The sequence below is a fragment of the Macaca mulatta genome, chromosome 2 (genome assembly GCF_049350105.2).
Source record: "Macaca mulatta isolate MMU2019108-1 chromosome 2, T2T-MMU8v2.0, whole genome shotgun sequence".
Taxonomy (NCBI): Eukaryota; Metazoa; Chordata; class Mammalia; order Primates; family Cercopithecidae; genus Macaca; species Macaca mulatta.
The window spans coordinates 108,923,295-108,940,248 of record NC_133407.1 but is presented as its reverse complement, the minus strand read 5'-3'; the positions used below and the strand labels follow the sequence as shown (position 1 = coordinate 108,940,248).

The 16,954-nt window shown below is 46.6% G+C and overlaps 1 protein-coding gene across 2 annotated transcripts in view; it reads right to left on the bottom strand.

The window, feature by feature from the left end:
- The window catches only part of LIMD1 (LIM domain containing 1), a 130,502-nt gene that overhangs the window by 89,660 nt on the left and 23,888 nt on the right, over positions 1–16,954 (bottom strand). Inside the window, exon 1 of one of the 2 annotated variants that reach the window (XM_077992294.1) lies at positions 11,008–11,114. The exons of the other annotated variant lie outside the window; for it this stretch is intronic. The gene's annotated coding sequence lies outside the window, so the exon portion shown is untranslated. Of the gene's footprint in view, positions 1–11,007; positions 11,115–16,954 lie in introns of those variants that run through there. 2 annotated transcript variants of the gene reach the window in all.

Genomic DNA, 16,954 nt, shown 5'->3' with positions numbered 1-16,954 from the left:
GGGGCAGGCCTGCACACGGCAGCGTGGCTGGGCCTCCCGCCCCGAGTCCTGGCTGGAGAACCCCGAGGGGTGCCCCGCAAGTCCGTCCCACGCTCTAGCACTGGGACTGCACGGGAGTTCGCCACCGCCACTGCCGCCCCCTGCGAGACCTGGACCGAATTGAGTGCTCCGACCTCCCTTCCAGTCTCGGGTCCTCAGCCCGGCCCCGCCCCTGGCAGCGCTGGGCGGGGTCCTCCGCTCGGAGACGGGCGGCCTGGGTAGCCTGCATGGGCCCAACACTGGCGCTGGGAGTTTGCGAGGAGTTTGGAGGATGCCACTCCTCGCTCCGCTGCCTCAGTTTGCCCGGTGGAAAGCCAGCCCTGTGTGCCTCTCGAGGCCGCCACTGTCCAGGCTGTGCCCGCCGCCCGGCTTGCCCGAGGTGCACTATTGGAGAGGCGCACGGGCATGTCACCCGTGGCTGGCCCACCGTCCTCTTTGACAGATCGGGAGACTGAGGCAGAGAGGGGGAAATGCCCGGGATGTCAACGTAACCAGCAAAGCATAGATGGGAGTCCGGGCCCTCTGAAAGAGCGGAAAAGAAGAAAGTCTCGTTGTGCCCGCGCGCATTTCACGTCCTCAGTGCAGCAGTAAAAGTACATGCCCTAGTAGGCTCGTTATTCATAGAGGGACCCATCTGCAAGTGGATCCGCGCGGCTCCAGGGACACCAGGCCTGACTCCTTGGCGCCCCCGCATGGCCCGGGACTCCCTATACCAGTTCCCAGGCGATCCTGGAGAGGTTTCATTTCCCACACTACAGCCATCGTGATCCTAAGGCAAATACTAGACCAGACACTTCTCTGCCTAAATCCTCAGCGCTTACCCCAGACTTAAATTGAAATCGGCTCCTTGCCGCAGCCTTCCGGGCCTGATCTGGAGATCTTCCCTCCCTCCCTGCACTCTAGCTGCAGGAGCTTCCTGGTGTCTGCCCAGAGCTTGACCCTAAACTGAGTGGCTCATCTTTCCCATCCCTGCTGAAGTCACCTCCTCTTAGAGGCCTTCTCGGAGTGGTTCCTGTTGTTCTTTTTCAGCACCCTCTTTACTTCCTGCTCAGTTCTGGTAACTATTTATAATTATTTATTTGTTGGTTAACGTGCGTTTTTTTGTTTGGTTGGGGGGTAGGTTTCCCACTCCATTAGACCATATCTGTATGCCAAGTGCCTGGTATATATTAATAGTAGTACCTAATGGTCGAATAAGTAAATTAGTGAACCCCTATCTGCCAGAGTTGTGACAGAGAACAAATAATATATATGAATATGCTTTATATTCTGTAAACCAGGGGTCCCCAACCCCTGGGTTACTAAACAGTACTGGTCTGTGGCCTGTTAGGAACTGAGTCGCACAGCAGGAGGTGGGAGGAGGGAAGCCAGTGAAACTGTATCTGTATTTACAGCCACTCCCCATCACTGGCATTACCGCCTGAGCTTCGCATCCTGTCAGATCAGTAGTGGCATTAGATTCTCAGAGGGGTGCACAAACCTTATTATGAACTACCCTCATGAGGAATCTAAGTTTGCATGTTCCTTATGAGACTCTAATGCCCGATGATCTGAGATGGAACAGTTTCATCCCCTGTCTGTGAAAAAATTGCCTTCCATGAAACTGGTGCCAAAAAGATTGAGGACTGCTGTGGTAAGCCCAAAGTGTGGTTAATAGACTCCATATCACCAGGGAGCTTGTTGAAAATGCAGAAGCTTAGGCCCCACTGCCAACCTACTGAATCAGAATCTGCATTTTAATATTTCTGGGCGGTTTGTTTGTACAATAAAGTTTGAGAAGCACTGCTATAAAGCACTATACTAAAATTAAGTATTTTTATTAACAAAATTTTTTTGATTTTTTATTTACAAGTAATACATGTTTCTATAACAATTTTGAACAATACAGACATATATAAAGTTTTAAAAGTTGCCCACCATCCCCTTTCTCAGAGGTGATCATAATTAAACACCCCTTAGGTATTAGGTAATACTTATTAATTAAAAACTGGATTTAAGCTGGAGACCAGCCTGTCTAACAAAGCAAGTCTCATCTCTACAAAAATTTTAAAAAATTAGCCAGGTGTTGTGGTGCACACCTGTAGTCCTAGCTGCTGGGGAGATTGAGGTGGGAGGATCACTTGAGTCCAGGAATTCAAGGCTGCAGTGAGCTGTGATTGCGCCACCGCTCTCCAGCCTGGATGACAGAGTGAGGCGATAAAACAACTGGATTTAAACCAAGTGATTTGCTTATGAAATTTCTAGAACAGTAGTTCTCAAAGTGTGGTCCTGAAGCCAACAACATTAGCATCTCCTGGAACTGGTCTAGACTAGTGCTCCCAAACTTGAACATGCACCAGAGTTCCTTGGGGAGCTTCTTAAAACACCGATTGCTGGACCCTACCCCCAGAGTTTCTGATTCTGCAGGTCTCAGATGGGGACTAAGAATGAGTGTCTCTAACAAGTTCCCAGGTAACGCCACTGATGCTGCTGGTTCAGGGACCACACTTTGCGAAACACAAGTCTAGAGTCCTGATTCCATGCTTCCCTAGGCACTGTGTGGCGGTGGCCCTTGATACACATAGGGGTGCATTTTCTTTTGGAGTGGAAGACTGGTTCACTTTGCCTGACCTCCAAATATGGCGGCTGTAGCTGACAAAGTGCTAGGAATATGTGGCCATCCCTGTGCAAAGTCCAGTAAGCTCAGAGCCAGCTTTCTGGGTTTTCAGTGTGGATAGTTGGGACCCTGGTGCAGGAGCCACAGACACCAACCAGGGCTCTTATATTTGTTTTCTCTTTTCATCCTGTCTTGGCGATGGCAGCAGTGGTCCATCTGGAGCAGCCATTGCCATGACGCTGGCTGCAATGGCGAGGTGTGACCAGGATTGCATGCTCCACGGAGCTGGTAGGAGCTAGGAACAGGCAGGAGCCCCACTCCCTTCTGAGTTGGTAGGGCGGGAGCCCTGCCTTCCCAGGCACAGCTGCAGCCACCCAGCTGTGGCTGCGGACATGGGCATCCCTGTGTTCCCAGGGACCTAGAAAGCTATCCTACCCCCATAGGCTCAGAAGTGCCTGCTCCTCCTGCCTGGCCTCTCCTGGTGTCCACTCTGATTTTGGAGCAAAGTTGAAGCTGAGCCCAGGCACTGTCGCGACCCAGTTGGGGGTGCATGCACTCAGGGCAGCAATGACATGCCAGTCCCCTGCTGCCTCGGCCCCCTTCAGACTTTGGGTGCCGATGAGCATGGGAGGGAGACCAGGGTGGGGCTGAGGGCAGCTCGACGCATACCTGCAGGCACCCCTCAGCATGAACAACCTGAGTGCCATGGGTGCCATGGACAGCAGGTTGATGGCAGCAGGAGGCAATCAGGCTCCTGGGTCAAATGGAATGGGTCCCCGGTGAAGCCCCACCTTCAAGCCAGGGACGACCTGAAGCTCAGGGGCTGGGCTATCAGTCCTGTGGACTGGAGTGAGAACTAACGATTCTTTTTCTGGGCTTGCCTATGGCTGCCTGTGGACCAATAAGCACACACTTCCTCCCTTCTGAAGTCTGTAAAAAAAAACAGACTCCGCCAGATTCAGGCAGACAAGGGGATGACCTGCCTGCAGACAGGAGCTGCCCCCTCTGGGTCTCTCTGCTGAGGGCTGCAGAGACATCAGGGTGACCTGCCTGTGGAAGGCAGCTACTCACTGTGAGTCTCCTCTCCACTGAGAGCTGGACACTTATCAGGACAACCCGCCTGCAGAAAGGACATACCCACTGAGCACTGTTCTGCCACTCAATGAAGCTCCTTTCTGCCTTGCTAACCCTCCAGCTGTCTGCATACCTCATTCTTCGTGGACGCGGGACAAGAACTTGGAGCCTGCTGGGCAAATGGTGGCACTAAAAGATCTGTAACACAAACAGGACTGAAACACACCCCTTGCTTGCCACGTTGTGGGCACCAAGAAGGAGAGAAGAGAGACGGAGAGAACAGAGAAGAAAGGTGAGAAGAGAGAAGGAGAGAAGAGCTGCAGCCCTTTGGGGAGCCCAGACCTAGGAGCGCCCCAGTCCAGGGCTATGATACCCTCTTTGGGGCTCTGTAGTTCCCGGTGTCTCCAAGCTTCCACGTGCCACCGCATTCCCCAATGCCAGCGGTGGAAGTTGCTTGTGGTACGCCTGGTCCAGTCACAGCCTCGCAGGGAGCTGTGCCTGTGCTGGCACCTGGAGCTGCCTGCCCTGCCACAGCTGGCATGCCTGGCTATGTGCAGTGGCCAGACTCCATGGTTGCTTGCTCACACACCTCTCACTGCTCCATGGCTGGCTTACCCTTGGCAGGCATTGGATCCAGGCCGGTAGCATGAACTGAGCACAGCCTGTCAGGCTAGGTGGGCGAAACAAGCCCAGTGGGCCTGAGCAAAACTCGGGCAAAGGCACCATTGGCCCCATTGGCCACAGAGGTTTCTGGCTGGAAAAACAACAACCCAAGTATCCTGTGACATTGGTACCTATGTGAGCCCACAATACTTGATGCCCTCCTGTCTCCCTGTATCTTGGCTTAGCTGAAGTGCTCAGCATTCCAGAAGCTTGTAGACATTACTCTCCACCTCAACTGCCATTCTAGAACAGTTGCACCATCTCCGTCCACTGAACACAAACCTAAATCCACAATCCATGTATTTAAACTGGCTTGTCCTCTCTCAGTCAATGGAGCACCTTACACCGTTACAAAATAGCTTATAAAGATGGCATCCCAGCCGAGCACAGTGGCTCCCTCTTGTAATCCCAGCACTTTGTGAAGCCAAGGAGGGAGGAATGCTTGAGGCCAGGAGTTTGAGACCAGCCTGGGCAACAAGCATAGTGAGATCCCATCTCTACCAAAAAATAATTTTTAAAAAATTAGCCAGGCATGGTAGCACATGCCTGTAGTATCGCACCACTGTCCTCCAGTCTGGATGAAAGAACAAGACACTGTCTCAAAAAAAAAAAAAAGATGGTATCCCATGGGCATCAAACTGCATAATATACCACAGTGAAAGAGTACTTAGAAATGGCCAGGAGATAATGCTGGGTGCGATGGCTCACGCCTGTAATCCCAGCACTTTGGGAGGTCGAGGTGGGCGGATCACGAGGTCAGGAGATCAAGACCATCCTGATTAACACGGTGAAACCCCATCTTTACTAAAACTACAAAAAATTAGCTGGGCGTGGTGGTGGGCGCCTGTAGTCCCAGCTACTCAGGAGGCTGAGGCAGGAAAATGTCATGAACCTGGGAGGCGGAGCTTGCAGTGAGCCGAGATCATGTCACTGCACTCCAGCCTGGGCGACAGAGCGAGACTCTGTCTCAAAAAAAAAAAAAAAAAAAAATGGCCAGGAGACTACTGATGTTTTACTGCTGCTGTTTAATACTTAAGAGGCAGAGGTCTTTCAAATTCTGTGCATGGCATTTAGAATCCCAGCGGTGGTTATTTAATATAGGCTGTTTTAGTCTGTTTCATGTGTGCTTGGAAACAACTTTAATATCTCAAAAGAAAATGTTTATATTTGCATAACAGTTGTTTAAGAAGCAAAACACTGAAGTGCTAAAAAATTTTATCAGTGGGTAGGCAGAGTGTAAATGTTTTTGTTTAAGTGTTTACCAATAATGTTTTATTTTGTTTTCTTGAATGAAAACATGTTCAATATTCTATTTTACTAGTGTCTTGGTCCATTTGGGCTGTTATAGCAGAATACCACAGACTAGGTGACTTATAAACAACAGAAATGTATTTATCACGGTTTGAGAGGCTGGGAAGTCCAAGATCAAGGCACCAGCAAATTCAGGGTATTAACCAAAAATAAAATCCTAAGGCCCCCCTCAACCATCTAAATGGACTTCCTCCTCAGCCAGGGCACTCTAAAATTTAACCTGAAAGTGAGGGTCAGACATGCCTCATTACATCTCTCTGGCATTAACATCAACACAGACCTGAAGTCTGATGAGAAACATTTACAATCTATTCTGTTTGGTTTTGTTGTTGTTATTGTTGTTTTGTTTTGTTTTGAGATGGAGTTTTCCTCTTGTTGCTCAGGTTGGAGTACAATGGCACGATCTCAGCTCACTGCAACCTCTGCCTCCTGGGTTCAAGTAATTCTCCTGCCTCAGTCTCCCGAGTAGCTGGGATTACAGGCACACGCCACCAAGCCCGGCTAACTTTTTGTATTTTTAATAGAGACAGGGTTTCACTATGTTGGCTAGGCTGGTTTGGAACTCCCGACCTCAGATGATCCACCGACCTCGGCCTCCCAAAGTGCTGGGATTATAGGCATAAGCCACTGCGCCCAGCCCAACAATCTATTCTCTCTGAAGCCTGCTACCTGGAGGCTTCATCTGCGTGATGAAACTTTGGTCTCCACAATCTCTTATCACAACCTAGACTTTTTTTATATTAATAACTCAACCAATTGTTGGTTAGAAAAATTTTTAATCGACCTATAACCTGGAAGCCCCCACCCCCATGACCCCCCTCTTTGAGTTGTCCCACCTTTCTGGATGCAACCAATATATATCTTAAATGTATTTGATTGATGTCACACATCTCCCTAAAATGTACAAAACCAAACTGCGCCCCAACCACCTTGTGCACATGTTCTCAGGATCTCTTGAGGGCTGTGTCACAGGCCATGGTCGCTCGTATTTGGCTCAGAATAAATCTCCAAATATTTTACAGAGTTTGACTCTTTTTGTCAATGGGCGTTTGGTGAGGACCTGCTCTCTGGTTCATAGATGGTACCTTGTGCCTGTGTCCTCACATGGTAGAAGCACATTTAATAGCACTAATTCCATTCATAAGGGCTCTACCTCTCTAAGTCCCACCTTGTGTTTTTTTTTTTTTTTTTTTTTTTTTTTTTTTTTTGAGACAGAGTCTCGCTCTGTCCCAGGCTGGAGTACAGTGGCGTGATCTTGGCTCACCGCAACCTCCCACTCCTGGGTTCAAACGATTCCCCTGCCTCAGCCTCCCGAGTAGCTGGGACTATAGGTGCACGCCACCATGCCTGGCTAATTTTTTTGTATTTTTAGTAGAGATGGCGTTTCACTGTATTGGCCAGGATGGTCTCGATCTCCTGACCTCGTGATCCACCCGCCTTGACCTCCCAAAGTGCTGGGATTACAGGTGTGAGCCACTGCACCTGGCCCCAAAGTCCCACCTTCTAATACCATTACCTTGGACGGTAGGATTTCAACATATGAATGTTGGGGCAGTGGGCATAAACATTCAGTCCGTAGCAAGCTATAAAGCATGGAGCCCCTGCAAAGCAGTGATCATTCCTTCCCATGGCCCTGCCTGTGCAACAGGTACCATTTTCAACACCCAGCTTTCCTTTAGGAAAGCTTTAGGCTGAGGCAGGACAATTGTTCATGATACACAGATACAAAAACTGCCTCCTGTCACAGGGACACACTCATGGAATGTGAGTTTTTTTTACTTGACCTGCCCAGAATCTCAGTAACATCCGTCAGATCATGATTTTCCCTAGTGCAAACCCTCCAATGGCATCCTGAACCACACTTAGATCCTTTCCTTGGCCCTGTGTGATCTGGTCCCTTGCCTCCTCTGCCTCCGAATTTTCCACTATCCTTTCCTATTGCTCCATTCAGACACATGGACTTCTTTGCTGTTCCTTGCCGTTGCCCTTATCATGCATTCGTTCACTCACAGAACAAATGGTACTGAGCACCTGTAATGTCCTGGGCCATTTCCCAGGTGCTGGGGATACAGCAGTGGACAAAACAGATGAACATCCCTGTGCTATTTGGACTTCCATTCTAGTACATTTGAGTGGGGAGGATGGACAATAAACAGAATAGATGCATGCCTTACAGTACATATTAGAAAGGGATGGGAGCTATGGCAAAAAATGAAGCAGGGAAGAGGACATAGGGAGGGGTGCAATTTTAAACACAAGGGTTGGGGACAGTCCCACTGAGCAAGTAACACCTGAGCAGAGACCAGAAGAAGAAGAAGTGCAAGGAGACACGTTGGAGACAGCCATCTACACAACTCTTTCTAGTTTTGTTGGGTAAAGTGAATTAGAGGGAAAAGTGCCATGAAGAGAGGGTTTTTCAATTTGTTTAAAATGTGGGCCAGGCGTGGTGGCTCACGCCTGTAATCCCAGCACTTTGGGAGGCCAAGCCAGGTAGATCACTTGAGGCCAGGAGTTTGAGACCAACATGGTAAAACTCCATCTCTACTAAAAATACAAAAATTAGCTGGGCATAGTGGTGCGCACCTGTAATCCCAGCCACTTGTGAGGCTGAGGCAGGAGAATCCCTTGAGCCTGGGAGGTGGAGGTTGCAGTGAACCAGGATCGTGCCACTGCACTCTAGCCTGGGTGACAGAACAAGACTCTATCTTCAAAAAAAAAAAAAAAAAAAAAAAAAGACCGGGCATGGTGGCTCATGCCTGTAATCCCAGCACTTTGGCGGGGCTGAGGCAGGTGGATCACCTGAGGTCAGGAGTTTGAGACCAATATGGTGAAACCCCATCTCTACTAAAAATACAAAAATTAGCCAGGCACGGTGGCGCACACCTGTAGTCCCAGCTACTCAGGAGGCTGAGACAGGAAAATTGCTTTAACCTGGGAGGCAGAGGTTGCAGTGAGCTGAGATCACACCACAGCACTCCAGTCTGGGCAACAGCAAGACCCCATCTCAAAAAAAAAAAAAATTAAACATTAATTAATTAATTAATTAAAAATGTGGGAGATTGGCTGGGAGTGGTGGCCCACACCTGTAATCCCAGCACTTTCGGAGGCCAAGATAGGAGGATCACTTGAGCCCAGGAGTTTGAGCCCAGTCGAGGCAACATGATGAAACCCTGTCTCTAGAGAAAATACAAATATTAACCAGGAATGGTGGCGTGCGCCTCTAGTCCTAGCTACCTGGGAAGCTAAGGTGGGAAGATTGCTTGAGCCTGGGAGTGGAGGCTGCAGTGAGCTGTGATCATGACACTGCACTCCAGCCTGGGAGACAGAGCAAGACCCTGTCTCAAATAAATAAATAAATAGTAGGAGGTAGTAGGGTATATTTCAACACTGGTGGGAATGACCCAGTGAGATAGGGTCATGGGAGAGAAGCATTGCTAATGTAGAAGGGAGAGGAGAGAGTTTTCCTTGAGTAGCAGAGGGGATTGGACTTCAATGCACGTTTCATCCATAGTAACAGGAAGGAAGGTTTTGGGCAAGAATCAGGTAGGTAAGTACATGAGGTGTTAGAATCTTAGAATGATAACTCTTCTGATTGCTTTAGTTGTCTTGGTGACACAAGCAAGTCACGAAGACAGTTGAGAGGGAGGCTGGCAAAGTTGCCATGGGAATTGGTTGTCTGGGGAGTGGGAGGATGAATGATCCAGGGAAGCATGAAGGCACCCCACCCCAAGATTCTGAGCATGGGTCTCAGTGAGGTCAGCCAACACAATGGCATGTTTTTCTCTAGCCAGGGTTTAGCTGCACAGATGTGGGTATGGAGTAAGTGGAAAATTGGGTCTGACTAGGGCTGGCTTTTGTCGAGTGAGTGCAGTATATCCAGAGTAGGCAAGGGGGTAGCCATTCCTCTGCCTCGAACCCACTGTCCCAGATATCCACGTGACTCCCTCCCTCACAACCCCTAGGTCTCCACTCAGCAGTCACCTCCTCAGGAAGTCCTTCCTAACACCCCTCTCTCTGTCCCTCTCCCTACATGACACACAGTGAACATCTGTTTCATTACTTGTTTGCTGTCTGTCACCTCACTAGGATGCAGACCCCACAAGGCCATGGATCTTTGACCATTTGGTTCAATGCTGTATCCTAGGAACCTAGAACAGTGCCTGGCACATGGTAGGGGCCCCCCAAAAGTGTGGTAAATGGATCGCATCAGAAAAGGGAGCAGTGGTGTGGTGTTGCCATCTATAAGTAGAAGAAATTAATTGGGCTAAATGGTGACCCAGATTTGGAAAAACAAAGAAGAGCAGGCCAGGCGCGGTGGCTCACACCTGTAATCCCAGCACTTTGGGAGGCCGAGGCAGGTGGATCTCCTGAGCTCAGGAGTTTGAGACCAGCCTGACCAATATGATGAAACCCCATCTCTACTAAAAATACAAAAATTAGCCGGGTGTGCTGGCATGCACCTGTAATCCCAGCTACTTGGGAGGCTGAGACAGGAGAATTGCTTGAACCCAAGAGGTGGAGGTTGCAATGAGCCGAGATTGCGCCATTGCACTCCAGCCTGGGCAACAAGAGTAAAACTCCACCTCATAAAACAAAAACAGAAACAAAGACAAAAACAAAGAAGAGAGGCTGTATTGTTACTCTTGTAACTTTGTATGTCTCTGCAAACCTTCTGTAGATCTTGTTTGAAAACTTTATACCAAATACTTAATCTTTTATCTATATCATATTTGATGAATATTAGTGATATATAACTTAATTAAGAATATGACTACATATAGGCCAGGTGCGTTGGCTCACGCCTGTATCTCAGCATTTTGAGAGGCCAAGGTGGGTGGATCACTTGAGGTCAGGGGTTTGAGACCCGCCTGGCCAACATGGTGAAATCCTGTCTCTACTAAAAATACAAAAATTAGGTGGGCTTGGTGGTGGGCGCCTGCAATCCCAGCTACTTGGGAGACTGAGGCAGGAGAATCGCTTGAACCGGGGAGGCAGAGGTTGCAGTGAGCTGAGATCACACCACTGCACTCTACTCTGGGTGACATAGTGAGATAACATCTCAAAAAAAAAAAAAAAAAAAAGAGTATGACTACATATATACATGTGTGTGTATCTGTGTGTGTGTTTGAGTGTATAAAAGATACTTGACTTTAGAATATCTGTTTACAGCCGAGCACAGTGACTCATACCTGTAATCCTAACACTTTGGGAGGTCAAGGTGGAAGGATTGCTTGAGCCTAGGAGTTTGAGACCAGCCTGGGAAACATAGTGAGACCCTATCCCTACAAAAAAAAAAAAAATTAACCAGGCATGGTGTTGCATACCTGTGGTTCCAGCTACTTGGCAAGCTGAGGTAGGAAGATCACTCGAGCCTGGGAGATCAAGGCTGCAGCACGCCACTGCACTCCAGCCTGGGTCATAAAGCGAGACTCTGTCTTAAAAAAAAAAAAAAAAAAAATGTGTTTGCATGCATATGTATATGTTTTTCATATAGATCTATATAAAGAATTGTTGGCTAAAGGGCATTTGAAAAGCCCTAGTCTAATAGACTGTAGGCAGTAAATGGAGCTCAGGCAGCCTATGAATTATCAAGGGGCCCATGAGGCAAAGGCCGCCTGTCTTGGGACAGAGCCCTGCTTATTTTGTAGTAAACTGAAAGGGCCTCTCTGTCGCTTTTGCTTGGCTATAGGAAATGTCTCTGCACACAATGCTGTGTGTGTCTCAAAGCTGGAGGGCCACTTCAGGGAGGGCTCTGAAAAGAATCTTTATATTTCAGCTGAGCACATGGACGAAGAATTAAGAATTAAGGTTCCTTTGGGCTCTTTCCATTGCACTGATGGCCCAGAGCAGGCCAGGAAAACACTGGCCCCTCTAAATCTGTTTCCTGAACAGATTGGTCTTCTCTGGCCCCAAGGTCCACTGTGGAATTGCCCCATAAATGAAGAGAAGCAGCTGCAATGGAGGCCCTTTCCTGGTGCTTGCAATGAGCCTTTGTCCCATGATTTTTACCCTGGAAAGGTACTGAGGCCAGACCCAGATATTAGGACCGTGACCTTGTCCTGCGTGTGTGGCCTCTGCCAGGCTGCTGGAGCCCACTGTCCTTGCCAGCCTCAGTTCTGCACCCCAGCTCTTTGGCTGTGCAAGCAGACCCAGCTGGAGGCATGTGCCTAGCCACAGGCTCCCCATACACCCTGAGGGGAGGGAGGTTTCCTGCTGGCCCTGGCCCAACCCCTCCCAGGGCCATCTGCTCAGAGAGCAGCAAAAGTTGTTTAACAGTACAATGAACTGTAGTGCTGATTTCTGAATTGGCCCTAGTCTCTGGATTACTCTTTTAAAAAATAAAACATGCATATGGGTTAAAATTTAAAAGGTACAACTGAACATACAGTGAAAAGAAGGTATCCTCACACTCCTATGCCCCAATGTCTCCTCCAAAGCCAACTACATTACCAAAAGTCACATTACCAAAGTACCTGGGCATGTACATTTCTTTTTTGGTTTTGTTTTTTTTTTTTAAACACAGGAAGTAAATACACTGCCTCTTGCTTTTTGCACTTAATATTCTTGGAAATCTTTTCACATGATTTCACATGCAGCCACCTTGTTCTTTCTTAGGGCTAATATTTCTTTCTTGGAGTGAGTCATGGATTTTTTAACCAATCTCCTATTCACAGACATCTAGGCTGCTTCTTTGCTTTTGCTACTACATTTACCATATCAAGGGATGACTTATAAACCATTTCACACCTGTGCAACCATAGCTGTAGAGTAGACATCCGTGAGTTAGGCATATTCTTGAGAACTCCACAGTGCTGCTGGAATGACTTGAATTTCTTCATAGACACCAAGGAGGTCTGCCTGGCTCTCTGCTGGTTGTCATCTAGCTGTGGTCAGTGTGAGAACCCTTGCTTATTTATAACAAGATCAACAAGGACCACTAACACATCATAGCATCTACTCTGTACCCAGCATCATTTTATATCCTCTATATGTACTACACTGTTAAATCTTCCCAACAACCCACGAGATAGGTTCTGTTATCTACTCCTTTACCCACATGAGGAAATAGGCATAAGGGAGATAAAGAACTTGCCTAAAATTCCATAGCTAGAAAAAAAAAATATTCCACAGCTAGTAAGCAGAGGATCTGGGATTTGAACCCAGGCAGCCTGGCTCTAAACCATACCACCTCTCGTAACAAAACAATCAGAGTGAATGCTTGGCTATTGAAGCTCCCGGAACTGCTTCCAGAGTGTGTCTATCAGTGAATGTTTGCCTGCAAAGCCTGAATGGGGGGGCCATGTCTTCTGTTACCAACACTACTGTGGGTCCAGGAGGAGCCCAGACTAGACTGTAAGCTCTGTGAGGGTAAGGATCAGGTGTGTCTTGCTCACCCTGGTATCTGTACAGTACTTAATTAATTATTGTGAATGAATGAATGAGTGAATGAATGAATGCATGCATATTGTACTGGATAATAATAATGCTAATAATAGTTGACATTTGCTAAGCACTGGCTAAGAGTTTGCATTCTTGCCCTTAATCGTCATAACAGCTCTCCTAAATAAATTCCATTATCCCATTTTACAAATAGAGAAATAGAGGTTCAGAGAGTTTAAGTAGATTGCCTAATGGCACATAGCTGGTAAATAGAGGAGTAAGGATTTAATCCCTGAATGTCTGCTCTCTGTACTGAGTGATGTCTGAGGTCCGATCTGCACCTAAGTTTTCAAATCCATGAATTTCCCACCTATGAATTGACCTCCATTGGGTGCAGGCTAAAGGTAATAGCCACCTGCCATTTTTTTTTTAACTTTTGATAGAAGTATGATATATGGAAAGAGTATAGCATGATGGATTTTCATTAACTGAATACCTGTGTGCAACCTGAACCCAGTTCAAGAAATAGCACCTGACCAGCACTGTAGAAGCCCCCTGTGTCCTAACCTAACCACCACCTTCCCAATAGTAACTACTGTCCTGACTTCCAAAAGCATATATAAGTTTTGACTATCTCTGTTTTTCATATAAATAGACTCACATAGTATATATTATTATTACTGTATATATATATTATTTTGAGTCCAGTTTATTTTGTTCAACATTATGTTTGTGAGAATCATTCACATTGTTGTGTGTCATTGCAGTGTGTGCATTTTTATGGCTGTATAATATTCCATTGTGTGATGTACCATGCTTTAGCTATTCCGTTGTAACAGGCATTTGGATAGTTCTCATTTGGGGGCCATTTTGAATAGTCCTGCTGTGAATATTCTATAGGGCAGGGCTGTTGGTGAACTAATGTAGGCATTTCTATCAGGTATATCAATGAGAATGGAATTGCTGGGTCATAGCGTACTGGTAGATCCTAGTAATAGATCCTGCTAACCAGGTCTCTAAAGTGGTTGTACAGTTGCTATCGGCAAAGGAGAGTTCTTGCTCTCCCACATCCTCATCAACACTTGCTTTTACCATTCTTTTCATTTTACCATTCTGGTTGGTGTGAGGAGGTATCTCATTGTGGTTTAATCTGATTTCTCTGATGATAAGTAAAATTGAGCACTCCAAATCCCTTTATATAAGAAGGTCAGAAAACAAAGCCATTGCAGAACTACTGATTTTTTTTTTTTTCTTTCTGATAAGTCACTGAAATAAACCTCCCATTCTGTTTTCAGGATGATGTAATGAGACCTACCTCTTTCTTGAGATCCAGTGAGTAAAGTCCTGAGCTCAGACTGGACTGGCTCAGGGCCAATACTCAGTCCCCTTCATTCTCCTTCCCCTCTCTCCCTCTTATAAATGAGTCAGGATCCCCCAGATAGCAATAAAACATGACAAAGAAGACTTGTGTTCCCATAGTCTTTGTCAGATATTTGCATTTCATCAAACCAGTATATCTATCAAGGCCATGTACACACAGACCCAGCCTAGCAGAGCATTTGCGAATCCAGCTTTGTCACTTAGACTTAAATATGCCCCAGATCAACCACATCACTGAATCAGATGGAGCTACAAGGCTTTCTTCTCTGACAGCAAAACCATAGAGGAGTTTGCTATACAAGATTCTTCCCCAAGTGATCTGTTCTTTGAGCAGTTGTCTTGATCCATCAGAAACAAAACAAAGACCTTTGAAGCAACTGTCATTTAGATGTGCCAAGATGGATGTCTTAGTCTGTTTGTGTTGCAATAACAGAATACCACAGGCTGGGTAATTTTTTAAAGAAATGTATCTCTTACAGTTCTGGAGGTTAGGAAGCCCAAAGTCAAGGAGCCAGCATCTGGCAAAACCTTCTTGCTGCATCATCCTCTGGTGGAAGGTGAGAGGCCAGGAGAGCACGTGCAAGAAAGAGAGCAGGGAAGGGGGCCTAACTCATCTTTTTACCAGAAACCCAATCCCACAATTACTAACCCACTCTCACAATGACGGCATTAATCCATTCATGAGGACAGAGCCCTCATGACCTAATTGCCTCTTAAAGATCCTGCCTGAACTTTGCAGGACACATTCAAACCCTAGCAATGAACAACTGAAATCAGTATCAAGAGGGCGTAAGTATGGCAGTTCCAGAACCTGGAGACAAAATTATGAATGAGAGGCAAAGGATAGAACAGAACAACCACAGCCACCGCACTGTGCTTGGTGCTTTACAAGATCTTCAGTTGGGCAGTCATCATTGACAGCCCTGCACATTAGGGGCCATCCTCATTTTGCAGAAATGGAAGCTCAGTGAGCTCATGGCACTTACCTAAGGTAGCACAGCCTATTGGTGGGGGAGCTGGAAGGCAGACCCAACTCCTTCCAGCACCAAAGACTCTGTTGTTCCCCTTGGCCCTCAAACAACTCCCAGAAGGTGGCCTCCGGAGCTGACTCATAGGGAGCTAAACACCTGATCCCACCTTTGGGACTGGCATGTAGAGAGAGGAGGTTGCCACTGTAAACCCTACCAAAGAAGCACTGACTACAAAGCCAGGTGACACCAAGTGTTGCAGAGGATGTGGAAAAAGGAAGGCTGTCCTCCCTCGCAGAACACTTTGGAAATAGTCATCTTGTAGAGCATGCACATGGACCTCACCCAGCTCTTCCACTCCTGCAGCTATCCCCAGGGAAACTCATGCCTTCAGAGACAGGTATGGAATTTTCATAGTAGTACTATGAGTGATAGCAGAATCCTGAAATAAAGCTTGCTGATGGTGGAATTATAATAATTATAGTTATAGTTATATATATATAGTTATATATACTAGTTATATAGTTTATTTGACTCATGGTTTGAGGATGGCCAGCTAGGAGCATAGATTCAAGTTGCCCTGAATATACACTCTGATTACCAGCAGTTACAGTTAGGTTTTTAAGGAAAAAAGAAGAGGCCATTCCTAAGATGTTTATCAAGAATTTATATTAAGATAACATAAGCTATTGATTGACTACACATTGTTATTGGTATCACAAATTCCCTTCCTCCCCTCCCTGAAATCTCATTATCTATCCCAGAAAATAAGACTGAGGAATGCAACCACACATGTATGAGCTTTTTCACAAGATAATGCCTGCCTGTCGGCTCATTCAGATTCTGAAGAGAATCATTTATAAGCTAATTTCTGTCCACTCATTCTCCCTAATCATCATTTGCATTTCCCCATGTGGGAAATTGACTGCATTCCCCATCTACCCCATCCCCTATGAATAAGGGTATATAAGCTTCTGTATCCCATTGAGTTACTGGGTAATCATCCTCCTGTGGTGCCCCCTAGTTATACATGTTAAAATACATTTTGTATACTCTCCTATTAATCTGCCTTTTGTCAGTTGATTTTTCAGTGACCCTTCAGAGGAGAAGGGGAACTTTTCCCTTGACCCTTATACATGGTTTATGGGAGTGGTACACTATGATTTGTGAAATTAGTCCCTACTGTTGGTTGGTTTCCAATTTTTGGTTACACTCAACGGTGATGTTTGTAAGTCTTAGCACAATATGCTGTTACTTTATCCCTTGGGAAAATCCTGCAGGAACAATGTTGAGTCTGCAGATATGTGCCTCAACTTTAAGACTTTCGATACTATTGACAAAAACACCTGAATCCCGGGAACAGTGAGCTTTGGTCAGAGGACAAGAAAATCCTGGTCATTGAAACACCTACCCCCTATAATGTTTTTATCTCTTTCATCTTCAGAACACTGTGAGCATTACTAGCCCCATTTCACATATGAACTCAGTGAGTCTCAGAGAGATTAAGTGGTGTAATCACCCAGTGGGTTCTTCTTGCCTGTTG